Genomic DNA, 14,796 nt, shown 5'->3' on the forward strand with positions numbered 1-14,796 from the left:
CTTTTGCTAAAATAACAACTGCAAACGGATATTTATATAAAGAGTTAGGTCAAACCTAAGAACTTAAGAGTTTATTTTTAGATTTCTGCTTGGCCAAGAGGGAAATATGGTAAATGAGCCTTATGTTCTTAAATGGGCATGCAGTTGAACTCAAAATATTTCAGAAATCTGACAGAAGGCACTTAAGAACATCAGCCTTAGCAGGCATTATTATTAGAAACTCCAAACAATGACTATATTACTCCTGGGCGCTTTTCCTTCCTTTTTTTTTTTTCTTTAAAGTCAAATTTACTTTCAGTTTTAGTGCCCATGATCTCCACATTTTTTAAGAAACCAAAACAAAAAGAATAAAGATTATATGAACATAGGAAGTATAAATAGAAAACTGAGTGCAGGTCACTGAGTTCCACCCTCCAGTGTGGAGGCCATCAGCACTATGTGCCTATTGGGCACTATTGGGCACATCTCAGTCCACACTGAGATGTACAGAATCATCAAGCACACATTAGATTCCAAAAAGAGATATGAAAAAAGAATTTAAGGTATGTCATTAAAATGTTTACACCCCTTACATATCAAAATGGTAATGCTTTGGACATAATTTGCTAGATTAAATGTTTTACTAAAATTAGTCACACCTATTTTGTTTTCCTTTTTTAAATGCATCTACAAGAAAATTTGAGGGGTTGGCATTGTGGCATAGTAGGTAAAGCCATCACCTGTGATGCCGGCATCCCATATGGATGCCAATTCATATCGTGGCTGCTCTATATCCAATCCAGCTTCCTGCTGATGGCCTGGGAAAAACAGTGGAAGATGACCCAGGTGTTTGGACCTCTGCCACCTACGTGGCAGACCTGGAGGAAGCTTCTGGTTTTTGCCTTTGGCCTGGCCTAGCTCTGGCCACAGCAGCCATCTGGAGAATGACTCAGCAGATCAGGAATCTCTCTCTCTCTCTCTCTCTCTCTCTCTCTCTTTCTCTCCCCCTCTCCCTCTCTCTGTAACTCTTTCAAATAAAAGCAAATACATTTTTTAAAAAAGAGAGAATCTGAGATTTTATACATGATTCTGTGACTCTACTGTACAGTGCTGTAATTGATCACTGGAATTAAGAGCTGAGCTCTGAAATAAACCTAACTGAATTCAAAGCCAAGCTAACAATACACAAACCTGGTGGCCTTGAATAAGTTACATAGGCAATGTGTGCTTCATGTTCCTATAAACAAATTGTGAAGGATAAAGTCATCCTTACTTCATAAGGCTGTATGGGCACTAAATGGGCAGAGCCCAGCACAGAGCAAAAATGTGCCTAGTGTTAGTTCTGCAAGTCTTGCTTCAGGACCCACAACGGTGACAGCCAGTTTTCTACATGATAAAATTTCTCAGTAATGCTTCCCTAACTCCTCTTCCTACTTTATTACACCCGATTCATTGCACTGAGAAGGAATCAAACCATCCTTCTAAAATGGAATGTTTTCAAGATTGTGGAGTTCCTTTAGGTATTTCCTACCCTCTTATAGCTAAGCCCAATAGGACTTAGCAGCAGGACTAAGCAGTAGGACTCCAGGAAGCTCAAAACAATTAGACACTGCAGGTCCTTCATTTCTATTGATATATTTCAGAGAACAAATAGCTATGATGTTGGATTTTACTAAAAAAATAAAAATTAATATTACATACCATGTTGACTCTAACCAGAAAATGGTAACGATTTCTTCTGTTACATTTTTGCTACTAATTAAGTTTTTTCTATTTTTAAAATTTTTTTTAAAATTTATTTGACAGGTAGAGTTACAGACAGTGAGAGAGAGAGAGACAAAGAGAAAGGTTTTCTTTCCATTGGTTCACTCCCCAAATGGCAGCCATGGCCGGAGCTGTGCCGATCTGAAGCCAAGAGCCAGGTGCTTCTTCCTGGTCTCCCACTCGGGTGCAGGGGCCCAAGCACCTGGGCCATCCTCCACTGCACTCCTGGGCCACAGCAGAAAGTTGAACTGGAAGAGGAACAACCGGGACTAGAACCGGCACCCATATGGGACGCCGGTGCTGCAGGTGGAGGATTAACCAAGTGAGCACCGGCGCCGGCCTCTACTAATTAAGTTTTTACTGCTCGATTCTTTACATGTATCATTTCAATTAAAAGTCATACAATTCACTGAAACGGTAGTATTTACTCCAATTTATGGTGAAATAGTATCTCAAAGAGGTAAAGTGATTGCCATAAGTTGCATAGACTGTGGCAGGATAGAGATTACTCCAACCCAGATCTAGCTATGGACATCTATAATGCTAGCCCCATTCTGCTATTTCTCAAACAACTATCAATAGCTGTGTGTAGCACAGATCACAGCCCTGTGGAGAGAACAAAATGCTCCTCTCTCATAGCAAGGGTATCATATAAGTGGGGGAAAAAGTGGGATCAGCACATTGTTTCTGCTAGAGCATGACTTCAAATTAATCTACTTGCATAATTTCTTACTATTCACTCAATGTGATGTTTCTTAGGTAAATGAAGATTCCTGTTTCATTCATCTAATTCCATAGCACATACTACAACACTGAGCACATTGCTGGTGCTTATTGGGTGACTGCTAAGTGAATAAGTATATGAATATTAGCTGTGTCACTAGGCTTTCCCAACCAGGGTTTGTCATCTGAAACAGAGAACACAAACATGTTTTGAATGATTAATTATTCAATCCTCCCAGGATGTACATAGCAAACAGCATTCCATAGTTGCAGGACAGAGGATGACTCCGTGCATACAATGTATGCCTTATGACAGTTGTGCTTAATTCCTTCCTGGAATCCCATAGAAAATCATACTTAGGTTAAACTATGGTCTTTGAGAGCTACCTTGAATTTAGCCAGGAGCAGCAAACGATAATCTGGGCCAGATCTGATCCATTGCCAGTTCTTATAAGGCCTCTGACCCTAGAAAGCATTTACACTTTTCAAAGCTTATAAAAAGCTGCCAAGAAGAATAAGCAACAGAGGCTGTATGTGACCTACAATATCTAAAATATTTACTATCTGATTCTTTTCAGAAAAAGCTGGAACTCTTTAGATAAACATTGCTATATATCCAAGTGGAACAAAGGTTAATTTACATGATGATATTTGAGGAGCCCTCTAAGATACAGGGTCCCTAAACCTTCTCTATCAATCAATCTATCCTCAGATATAATTTTCTTACCGGTTTTCATTTGTACATTTGGCATCAAAGCAACAGCCTTGGCTGTTAGCAAGATGGCTGACTACAGGTGCCTGCTGCCAAGGACAAAACAAGAAAATGCAACATCTATGACACTGGCGTGCTTGAGACCCATCTATCAAAGTGTGGTGGCAGAGATACTGCAGAGCACAGTAAATAGAGGCACAAGATGCACCTTTGCTGAATGAATTAAAAAAAGAGACCCAACACACACTGCCTAGAGGAAATATCCATCAGCAATAAAAGCATACATAGGCTAAAAGTGCAGGGATAGAAAAAGATGTACCATGCAAGCAGACACAAAAGTAAGCAGGAGAAGCTAGACTTATGTCAGACGTAATAAGCTTTATATTTTTTTTTGGAGTTGCTCCGGAAAACTTTATTTTTTTAAACTTTTATTTAATAAATATAAATTTCCAAAGTACAGCTTTTGAATTATAGTGGCTTTTCCCCCCATAACATCCCTCCCACCCACAACCATCCCATCTCCCACTCCCTCTCCCATCCCATTCTTCATCAAGATTCATTTTCAATTATCTTTATATACAGAAGATCAACTTAGTATATACTTAGTAAAGATTTCAACAGTTTGTACCCACACAGATACACAAAATATAAAGTACTGTTTGAGTACTAGTTTTACCGTTAATTCGCATAGTTCAACATATTAAGGACAGAGATCCTACATGGAAGTAAGTGCACAGTGACTCCCATTGTTGATTTAACAAATGACACTTTCTTATGATGTCAGTAATTATCTGAGGCTCTTGTCATGAGCCGCCAAGGCTATGGAAGCCTCTTGAGTTCACAAACTCTGACCTTATTTAGACAAGGCCATTAATCAAAGTGGAAGTTCTCTCCTCCCTTCAGAGAAAGGTACCTCCTTCTTTGATGGCCCATTTTTTCCAGTGGGATCTCACTCACAGAGAACTTTCATTTACGTCATTTTTCTTGCCACAGTGTCTTGGCTTGCCATGCCTGAAATACTCTCATGGGCTTTTTAGCCAGATCTGAATGCCTTAAGGGCTGATTCTGAGGCCCGAGTGCTGTTTAGGGCATTTGCCATTCTATGAGTCTGCTGTGTATCCCACTTCCCATGTTGGATTGTTCTCTCCTTTTTAATTATATCAGTTATTATTAGCAGACATTAGTCTTGTTTATGTGATCCCTTTGACACTTAATCCTATCTTTATGATCAATTATGAACTGAAACTGGTCACTTTGACTAGTAAGATGACATTGGTACATGCCACCTTGATGGGATTGATTTGGAATCCTCTGGCACATTTCTAGCTCTTCTATTAGGGGTAAGTCCGAGTGAGTATGTGCTGAACTGTACATCTCTTCCCTCTCTTATTCCCACTCTTATATTTAACAGGGATCACTTTTCAGTTAAATTTAAACACCTGAGAATAATTGTGTATTAATTAAAGATTTCAACCAGTGGTATTAAGTAGAACAAAAATAAATAAATACTAAAAAGAATAAAGTATTAAGTTATTCCTCAGCAGTCAGGACAAGAGCTGATCAAGTCATTGTTTCTCATAGAGTCCATTTCACTTCTACAGATACTCAGTTAGTTGTCACAGATCAGAGGGAACATATGATATTTGTCCTTTTGGGATTGGCTTATTTCACTCAGCATGGCTTATTTCACTCAGCATGATGTTTTCCAGATTCCTCCATTTTGTTGCAAATGACCAGATTTCATTTTTTTTATTGCTGTACAGTATTCTATAGAGTACATATCCCATAATTTCTTTATCCAGTCTTCTGTTGATGGGCATTTAGGTTGATTCCAAGCTTTAGTAAGCTTTAATATATAAACTGTACAAAGAGACAAAAAAATGACTATATAATTATCAAGAGATCAATTCAATAAGATTTAATAAGTATAAGCATATATGCACCCAACATTGGAACACCCATTTTTATAAAGCAAAGATTTCATATCTAAAGGGAGAGATGGATTCTAAAGAATAATATTGTAGATCTCAGCACCCCACTTTCTTCAATGGACTTATCATCCAGACAAAAAACAAAGAAATATCAAAGTTATTTTATGGATAAATGAATGGAACAGACATTTACAAAACATTTCATCAAACAGCTGTAGAATACCCCTTCCTCTCACCAACACATGGAATATTCTCTAGAATAAACCATATATTAGACCAAAAAACAAGTCACAAAATCATAGAATGTTTCATCTCTGACTGCAACATAATAAACTGGAAGGAAACAAGAATTTTAGAAATTGTGCAAATACATGTAAATTAAACAACATTCTCTTGAATGATAATTGATTCATGAAAAAATAAAGAGTAAAATTCAAAGTATTAGAATGAATGAACATGAAAATACAGGATACAAAAACTTATGTGATGCAGTATAAAGCAACACTGTTACAGTTTGAAAAAGATTTGTCTCCCAAAATCACGAAGACATTTAAGTCCCAAAGTTTTACATTAACAGCTAATGAATTAATATGAATCATTGACAGATTATGATAGAGGCTTGATCTCATCTTGGTGTCTGAAGGGGGGCCTTTGGGAAAGACTGGATTGATTTAGGTTGCTAGGGTGAAAACTCATGATCAAATCATGATGGTATTTTAAGGAGAGACCATACACAGAGTAGAGAAACAGCATACTTCCTCTCTGCTTCCTGGCTGTCCATGTGATTGCCTCTCTGCCATTCTCTGGCCACACCAATGGGTTCACCTGGTCTTAGACTGTGAACCTCCAAGCTCTAAGCCAAAATGAGCCTTCTTGCTTCCTAAGATTGTCTCCAGTATTTAAGTTAAAGTAATGAAAAGTTAACTTATATGGAAAATTGGCACCAGAAGTGGAGTTGTTGCTATTAGCTACACCTGAAGATGTCTTTGGACTTGGTTTATGTGAAAAGATTGGAAAAGTTTAGAAGAGCAGGCTAACAACAGCCTCAAATGCTGTAAGCAGATTATTATTAATGACTACCATGAAGGCTCAGAAGACGAGAATGCTGGTAGAAACATGGACGGTAAAGACTATTGCTGATGAGATCTTAGAAATGAGAATTCTATTGGGAATTGAACTAAATAAAGGCCAACTTTGAGACACAGTGGCAAATAATATGTTTTTTTTGTGTCCATGTCTGAAGACTTAGTGAGAAGCTGAACATAAAGATAGTGTCCTAGTTTCCTTAGCAGTGGAGATTTCAAGACAGCAAATTGTTCAGAAAGCAGCATGAGTGTTATTGGCTGCTGCTAACAAGTTTATTCACAGGGGAAACCAGGAGCAAATGGAGAAGAGCAGCAAGATTTGGAAAATTCACAGTCCAGTCAGTGACAGAATGAAGGACAAAGCTCTTTGGGGCAGCAAAGTGAATTAGAGAAATTATTTACCGAAGAGATTAAAGTAATTAAAAGGGATCTGTGTGGTAATGAGCAGGACAACGTGAGAAAGATCCTGAAGACATTTCAGAGTTCTTTGAGACTGCCCCTTCCATCACAGGCCCAGAGACCTTCAAGGACAGGAATTGTATCCTGAAACCCCCAAGGCAGACTCTGGATTCTGGCTTGCTGGCAGAATTCTCAGAAGTGACTGCAGCCCTGACTAAAGCATTTCCAGGTGTGGCTACTGCTGGTGACAGATCTTGGCATAATCCACATGATGCTGGTTTTTCAGCCATGAAGAATGCAGAAGTTGTAGGGAAATGATGGCTTCCTTCAAGATTTCAAGGGAAAACCTGGGAAGTTATGTTGTAGGATTGGAGATCCTATATTCTGCCATGTCTAATGGATCCATGAGAGTAAGTCTCAAAGATTTTCGAAGCAAAATAATTTTATCTTTTAATTCCATTTTTCCAAGAATTTTTGGAAGTACCCTCATAAAAATAGCAAACATGAATATGAAAATATGTTCAACATCACTAATTATCAGGAAAATTAAAATCAAAACCCCAATAAAATATCACTTCATGCCCAATAGAATGGTTACTATCAATAAGCCAAAAAAAAAAAAAGTGTTGAATGTGGGGAGCAACTGGGAGCAACTCGAACTAGACTAAGTTACTGGAATTAAGACTTATTCTATGCATCTGCTCTCCCACAATATGGCGCTGGGAGAGGAGTAAACAGCTTCCACACAGCTGCCTCCAGTTCAACCAATAAACTGTGGGACCTGCTCCTGATTGGAGGAGAGCAGCGTACTCAGCGTGTGGGTAGCAGAGTTGGGATTGGTGGAAGAGGACTATAAAGGAGGAGAGAGACGGCATGCACCAGGAACATCTAAGAGGAACATCTATCTGAAGGAACACCTGTGCAGCCCCCGAGAGAGCCGGCTGGCGGTGTGCCGCTCCCCCGCGGAAGTGGGGAATGTGGCAGGGGGAACCGCCCTTCCACGGAGGTGGAAGGGACGGCAGCCAACCCGGGAAGAACCAGCAGCAAACCCGGGGAGGGCCGAGCAGACGAAAGAACAGCACAGGGTCCTGTGTCGTTCCTCCACGAAGAGGGGGAGCGACAGTTGAAGAGAATCTACAGAGTGGAACTCTAACACACTTGGCAGGAAAGTAAATTAGCATAGCCATTATAGAATGCAATATAGAGTTTCTTCGAAACTCTGGAAATAGAACTACCATGTGAGCCAATAATCCCACTACCAGTTATATTCAAAGGAATTGAAATCGCAATGCCAAAGAGACATCTGCACTCACTTGTTTACTGCAGCACTATTCACAGTACCCAGGAAATAGAGCTAATTTAAGTATTCATACATGGATAAAGAAAATGTTGCATATATACACAATGGCACACTATTTACCCATCAAAAACAATAAAATTCTGTTATTTGCAGCAATATGGATGGAACTGGAGGATACTATGTTAAACAAAATAAATCAGGCACAGAAAGACCTAAAAAGCTGACCTCAAAGAAGTAGAAAGTAGAAATAGTCATTACCAGAACCTGGGAAGACTGGAGGGGAGGAGAGATGGAGAGAGTGGTTAACAAGGACAAGGTTGCAGTGAGATAGGTGAAATTACTTCTAACGCTCTACAGCACAGACAATGATGGCTGACAACAATTGATTGAATAATTCAAAATAGTAGGAAAGACTTTGAATGTTCCCAATACAAAGAAATTATAAATGTATGAGATGATAGATATGCCAATTTCTCTGATCTGATCATGACCATTGTGTACATGTATTGAAAGGTCATACTAGTTCCAAGAAATATGTGCAACTACATCAATAAATATAAAAATATTTTAATTAAAATTTGAAATTAAAATGCTAGAATAATAATAACAGCCTTTACGCCTTCCTTCCCAACTAAAAGCCCCTTTACAACAATATAACGTAGTGGGTGATGCTTTAAACTTACAGTGCTATGAGTTCAACTTTCATTAGATACTGCTTATCAATTGAAAATGTCAGGTATGGACATTCATCAGTCATTTATACAGCAGACTTCTATGAATAATGCTTCTTAACGCATACCATGTGTACTGGTTTGTTGCTCCCCCTCTTCGCGGAGGAACGACACAGGACCCTGCACTGTTCTTTTGTCTGCTCGGCCCTCCCCGGGTTTGCTGCTGGTTCTTCCCGGGTTGGCTGCCGTCCTTCCACCTCCGTGGAAGGGCGGTTCCCCCTGCCACATTCCCCACTTCCGCGGGGGAGCGGCACACCACCGGCCGGCTCTCTTGGGGGCTGCTCAGGTGTTATCCAGATGTTCCCCTTATATGTTCCTGGTGCATGTTGTCTCTCTCCTCCTTTATAGTCCTCTTCCACCAATCCCAACTCTGCTACCCACATGCCGAGTACGCTGCTCTCCTCCAATCAGGAGCAGGATCAGCTCCTGCAGGTTGTCAAGTTGGTGAGAGGCAGCTGTGTGGAAGCTGTTTACTCCTCTCCCAGCGCCATATTGTGGGAGAGCAGATGCATAGAATAAGTCTTAATTCCAGTAACTTAGTCTAGTCCGAGTTGCTCCCCACACTGGTTGCTTTTTGCTGTGTAACAAATGACCCTGAAATGCAGTGGTTTAAAGCAACAATATTTATTTGTCTCAGAATTTCATGGTTCAGGAATCCAGGCCTGACTTACTTTGGTTCTCCAGCTCATGATTTCTCACAGGATATATTCAATATGCCCGCTGAGTCTACAGCCATCTTAAGGTTCTACTAGGATAATATCTGATTTAAGATAACTCACCAGTTGCAAGCAGGATCCTTGGTGGCTACTGGTCAGAGGCTGCCCTCAGTTCCCTGGTGCATAGTCCTTGCATGGGAGAGCTCACAATATGGCAACCAGCTCCATCGAACTGCAGAGAATGCCAGGAAGACAATCTTTTGTAAAACAATTTCAAATGTGATCTTGCATCATCTTTGTTGTAGTCTATTCATTAGAAGCAAATCACTAAGCCCAGCTCACACAAGGGTAGGAGATTACACAAGGGTATTTAAATACCAGAAAGTGGAATCATAATGGGAACCATCTGAGAAAGCTGCCTATTACACATGATTGTCATGGGATAGAGAAGAAGCATATAGGCACCGTAAGAGCAGATAAAATAATAAAAAAAAAATCTGAAGCTTAACAGCATCTGAAAGAGAGCATGTGTTAAACATCACAGCTCTGCAATAAAACAGAAGTGAATATGCACTGTGACATACAAACTATGTATCTTTGGATATGTTACTTATACCTCAGTCTCTATTAGTTCAACTGTAAAATAGAGATAAGACTGACCTTGCTTAGTGGATGTAAAGCTTAAATCAGATAATGCACAGAAAACACCGAACACAGTACTTGGTACTTGACATTTGATCAATAACAATAGTTATTATTTTCTTTCTTACTTACATCCTGATGCCGCCAATTAGCAGCGATTTTTTTTAAATCACATAACTCTGTTCAATGACAATTGCATCCAGGAATGAAGTTTCAGTGAAATCAAAATTGCCATCGGAATATCTGTATTACTTCAGCACTTTAATTTAGCAAGGTGATTTCATAAATTTTATCTTAGTTAAGCCTCAAGAGCTGTGTCTGGAAAGTTTTGGGCTTACCTAGACTCATTTGAAAATGGGAAAACTAAGAAACACAAAGTTTGAATGAATTACTCAGGATTGCACAATAAATCAGGCTATCAGGACAAGGATCTCTGAAAAGATGTAGAGGGTATCAACGGTGTTTGGTGGTAGAAGTACCAAAACCATGCTCAAACTAGAAGTAGTGGTGAGGCAGGGAATGCAATCAGAACCCATGAGTCAGCATCCAGCAAGGCAAGTGGAAGTCAGACCATTCCCAGACCAGAGCTCAGAACAAATATTTAACAGAGAGAGAGAGAGAAGAGGGGGGGAAAAAAAAGCTTACACTCAAAAAATGACCATGTTTCAAACACAGCGGAGCAATGCAGGGTAGGCTGATTTTCAAAATTTTGCTCAGGTATAAGTCTTTTATTAAATGTATTGAGAAATATAAAAACAGCAGATACATAATCTTCAAAACATCAGAAATATAAAAATATTCAGAAACCTGTAAATCGTAGGAGACTGAAGGAAGCAGGTGAAGGGATTCAGAATGACACTGCCGAAGTCATGCTCTACTAAGAACTCTGAACCAACTTAAATAGGGGGTAAAAGTCCCTTGTTATCTGTGTCTTAAGGATTCATCTCTCCAACTTCATCTGTTCCCCACTGTGCACAAGAGAGCCATTCAGGTAACAGTCCAACCTAGGGCTTCATGGGCATCCATGGATCTTTACAGGAAATATCAAATCTACAAGCTGTACAGTTTAGAAAGACAGTTTTTATGGAATGGCTGCCCAGAAATACTCATTTGTTAAATAAGATATGCCAACCTACATGCCAAAACAAAAACTCATTCCTATCTGAAAGGCTTGTCCTCAGCAATGCAGATATGCTTTTATAGAATACCATTGCAATCCTTATAAAATATGAAAAACAACCATTTTCTTCTCTGTGAGATATACACACTATAATCTGGTTTAATGGTATAACCTAAGCAATATGAGAAATGTGTATTTCTTATAGGACATGAAAACAAAAAAAAATTAGTAACACTCTTTTATCCTTAAAACCTTTGTGAAAATGTGATAGGGAAAAAATATAGCCCCTACACACACACACACACACACACACACACACACGTAAGCTACAATTACTGCTTCCAAGGTGCTCCAACATGCTTCATATCTAGCAAAGGAGAAAAAATTCTAAATTACCCATCCCGATAAAAAATAGTAAATACATTACAGTTGGTGAGGGGACATAACAGAACTAAAAACAAAGAGGAAACATTCAAGCGGAGATTTGAGGGAGTAGAAAAGGTTAAAGAAGGAGCTGGGATAGAGCAGTCAGCTCATCAGCCACAAGGCCACCAGGTGCTCCTAAGGCTTTGTCTTAGTTCGTTAGGGCTGCTGTAACTAAATACCATAAATTGGCTGCTTGTAAACTACAGAAATTTATTTTTCACAGTTGCACCTTCTCCCTATGTCCTCACACAGCAGAAGGAATAAGGGAGTTGTCTGGGGTCTTTTTTATTTTTTATTAACTTTTATTTAATGAATATAAATTTCCAAAGTACAGCTTATGGATTACAATGGCTCCCCCCCCACATGACTTCCCTCCCACCCACAACCTCTTTTATGAGGACACTAATCCCATTCACGAGTTCCACCCCAGTGACCTCATCATATAATACCATTGCCCTGGGGGCTGGTACTTCAACATATGAATTTGGGTGGATGGACTGGAGAACATTAACATTCAGACCAGAATAGTCTGTAAGAAGGCTGGCGCCGCAGCCCACTAGGCTAATCCTCCGCCTTGCGGTGCTGGCACACCAGGTTCTAGTCCCAGTCAAGGCGCCAGATTCTGTCCCAGTTGCCCCTCTTCCAGGCCAGCTCTCTGCTGTGGCCAGGGAGTGCAGTGGAGGATGGCCCATGTCCAGGATAAGTACCTGGCTCCTGCCATCGGATCAGCGTGGCGGCCATTGGAGGGTGAACCAACGGCAAAAGGAGGACCTTTCTCTCTGTCTCTCTCTCTCTCACTGTCCACTCTGCCTGTTAAAAAAAAAAAATAGTCTGTAACAAACTGTTTAAAGAGGTTAAGTTCCTTGAGGAGCTAAAGAGTTATGACTCTTTGCTGATGGCAACTTAGTTTCATACAGACTAAGTTTATAGGGGAATGACAAGATCAGGTGTGTATTTTAGAAATCACTTGGAGTCGAGACAAGGATAGAATAATAGAGGAAAGATTTTAAGTAAAATAATTTATTCCAAGAGAAGGTTCTGAAAAGAGTGTACCTAATCAAAACAATCTAATTTTATGCACATTTTTCCACCATATGCTTTATACCCATTCCATTTTTAACTCATTGTTAGTGATTCCTCACTTCAGACATGCCTATTTTAAACTGAAAATTTCTTTAATTGGTACCTGGATTGTGACTCCTCTTCTGAATGAGAGGTACTATGATTAACGTCATTCATTCAATAACTTCCTAAAGACACACAGTCCTCGGGTCTTATGGTTACTGTGTTTTTTTGTTTGTTTGTGGGTTTTATTTTTTGATCATTGCATTTAGATTTACATTCTATTTCAAAAGCAGTAACTAAAAAATAGTGTGTTTTATGGAAATAATGAGCCATAGGATAATTTTTTACCATTTGCTAGTGGAATCTACCAGCTTGCTTGGCAGTGTATGACAATAAATATCTTTCTTGCTTTATGGAAATGACAAATTTAAATATAACTTCACTTTGCAACGCATTTGGAGGGATGGAGATACACATCATACATAAAAGAAAGTGTCAGAGTCTCACCTGACTTTTTACACAGCTCCTCGGAATTCTTTAGCAGCAAGTAAGAAAAGCTCCTGTCTTCGGCCTGGCCCAGCCCTGACCATTGCAGTCGTTTGGGGAGTGAACCAGCAGGCAGAAAATCTCAAAGCTGATTGCACTCTCCAGTATGGCTGGGCATTATCTAATCAACTGAGGGCCTGAATAGAAAAAAAAAAGCAGAGGAAGGAGGATCTCAGCCCTTTTACCTGCCTCGTTGCTTGAAGTGGAGCATCTCAGCTCATCTTACAGCCTAAAACTAGGGTTTACATCATTGGCTCCTTTGATTCTCAACACTTTGGACTCAACTGAATTAATCCACCAGCTTCCCCAGCTCTACAGCTTACAGAAGGCAGACTACATGAATTAGCCCCTTGAATCGCATGAGCCAGCTCCCTAACATAGATAGGTAGGTAGATAGATAGATAGATCGATCGATCGATCGATCGATCTCCTTTTGGTTCTGTTACTCTGGAGAACCCTCCTACTTGAGGAATGCACACATAGAGAAAAGGCTATGTGAGGACGCAGAAAGAAGGCAGCCATCGGCAAGCCAAACCTGCTGACACCTTGATCTTGGACAGCTTCCAGAACCACGAGAAAGTAACTTTCTGTTGTTTACACCACTAGTCTTAGAGATATGTATTATGGCAACCCTAACAAATACAAAGAGGATGGTCGTCATAGTGCTGAGTGAAATGAGGCATTCCAGCAAGAACTAGCAACTGTTGTCAAATGGATCAGAAAACAGATCTCTAAGATCTCATAATTAAATCAAGAGAAGAGGCAAGGGAGAAAACACAAGCATATGGTGACTCTAAGAAGGATGCCAAGAAAAGCACTTTGGGTGGCTATTGACACATTGAAATGTTTGACTCAAATAGATAAGAAGCTGTGTTGGTCAGTTTGGCAGGAAGCAGAAGACACACATAAATTATTTAACTGAAAGGAATTTAATGAAGAGACAGTTTATAAAAGCAAGTCAGAGTTAAGGTCCAATTAAGGATGATGAGATGCTCAGGAACCAGCAACCACAGGAATCCTTCACCACACCTAGGAATAAGGACAAAGGGAAAACACTCCATGGCAGAATGCTGGTGTCTGACGCTTCAGAAGCAAAGCTGTCAGATGGGATTGGGAGCACAGAGGAAAGCAGCCACAGGGCAAGGTCGGGAAAATAGCCTCAGAACAGAGATCAAGACTGCAGTCTCTCACTCTGAAACTTCACTCTCTATTTTTCCACCTCTGCCTTCTAGTCACCAAATCAACAAAAATCCATAGGGTAAAGACTCCTAGACAATTCAGTCCATAGAGGTCAGTTCCAGGGGTACAGAATAAAGCAGAGAAGGGAATATATTTGATGGGGAAAACAGAATAATCAACATAGAAACTTACTAAATCTTTTTTTTTTTTTTTTTGACAGGCAGAGTAGACAGTGAGAGAGAGAGACAGAGAGAAAGGTCTTCCTTTTGCCGTTGGTTCACCCTCCAATGGCCGCCGGGGCCAGCGCATCATGCTGATCGGAAGCCAGGAGCCAGGTGCTTCTCCTGGTCTCCCATGGGGTGCAGGGCCCAAGCACCTGGGTCATCCTCCACTGCACTCCCTGGCCACAGCTGAGAGCTGGACTGGAAGAGGGGCAACCGGGACAGAATCCGGTGCCCCAACCAGGACTAGAACCCGGTGTGCCGGCGCTGCAGGCGGAGGATTAGCCTACTGAGCTGCGGCGCCGACCCTTACTAAA

This window comes from Oryctolagus cuniculus, chromosome 5 (assembly GCF_051225735.1).
Source record: "Oryctolagus cuniculus isolate XC-2025 breed Fujian yellow rabbit chromosome 5, ASM5122573v1, whole genome shotgun sequence".
NCBI lineage: Eukaryota > Metazoa > Chordata > Mammalia > Lagomorpha > Leporidae > Oryctolagus > Oryctolagus cuniculus.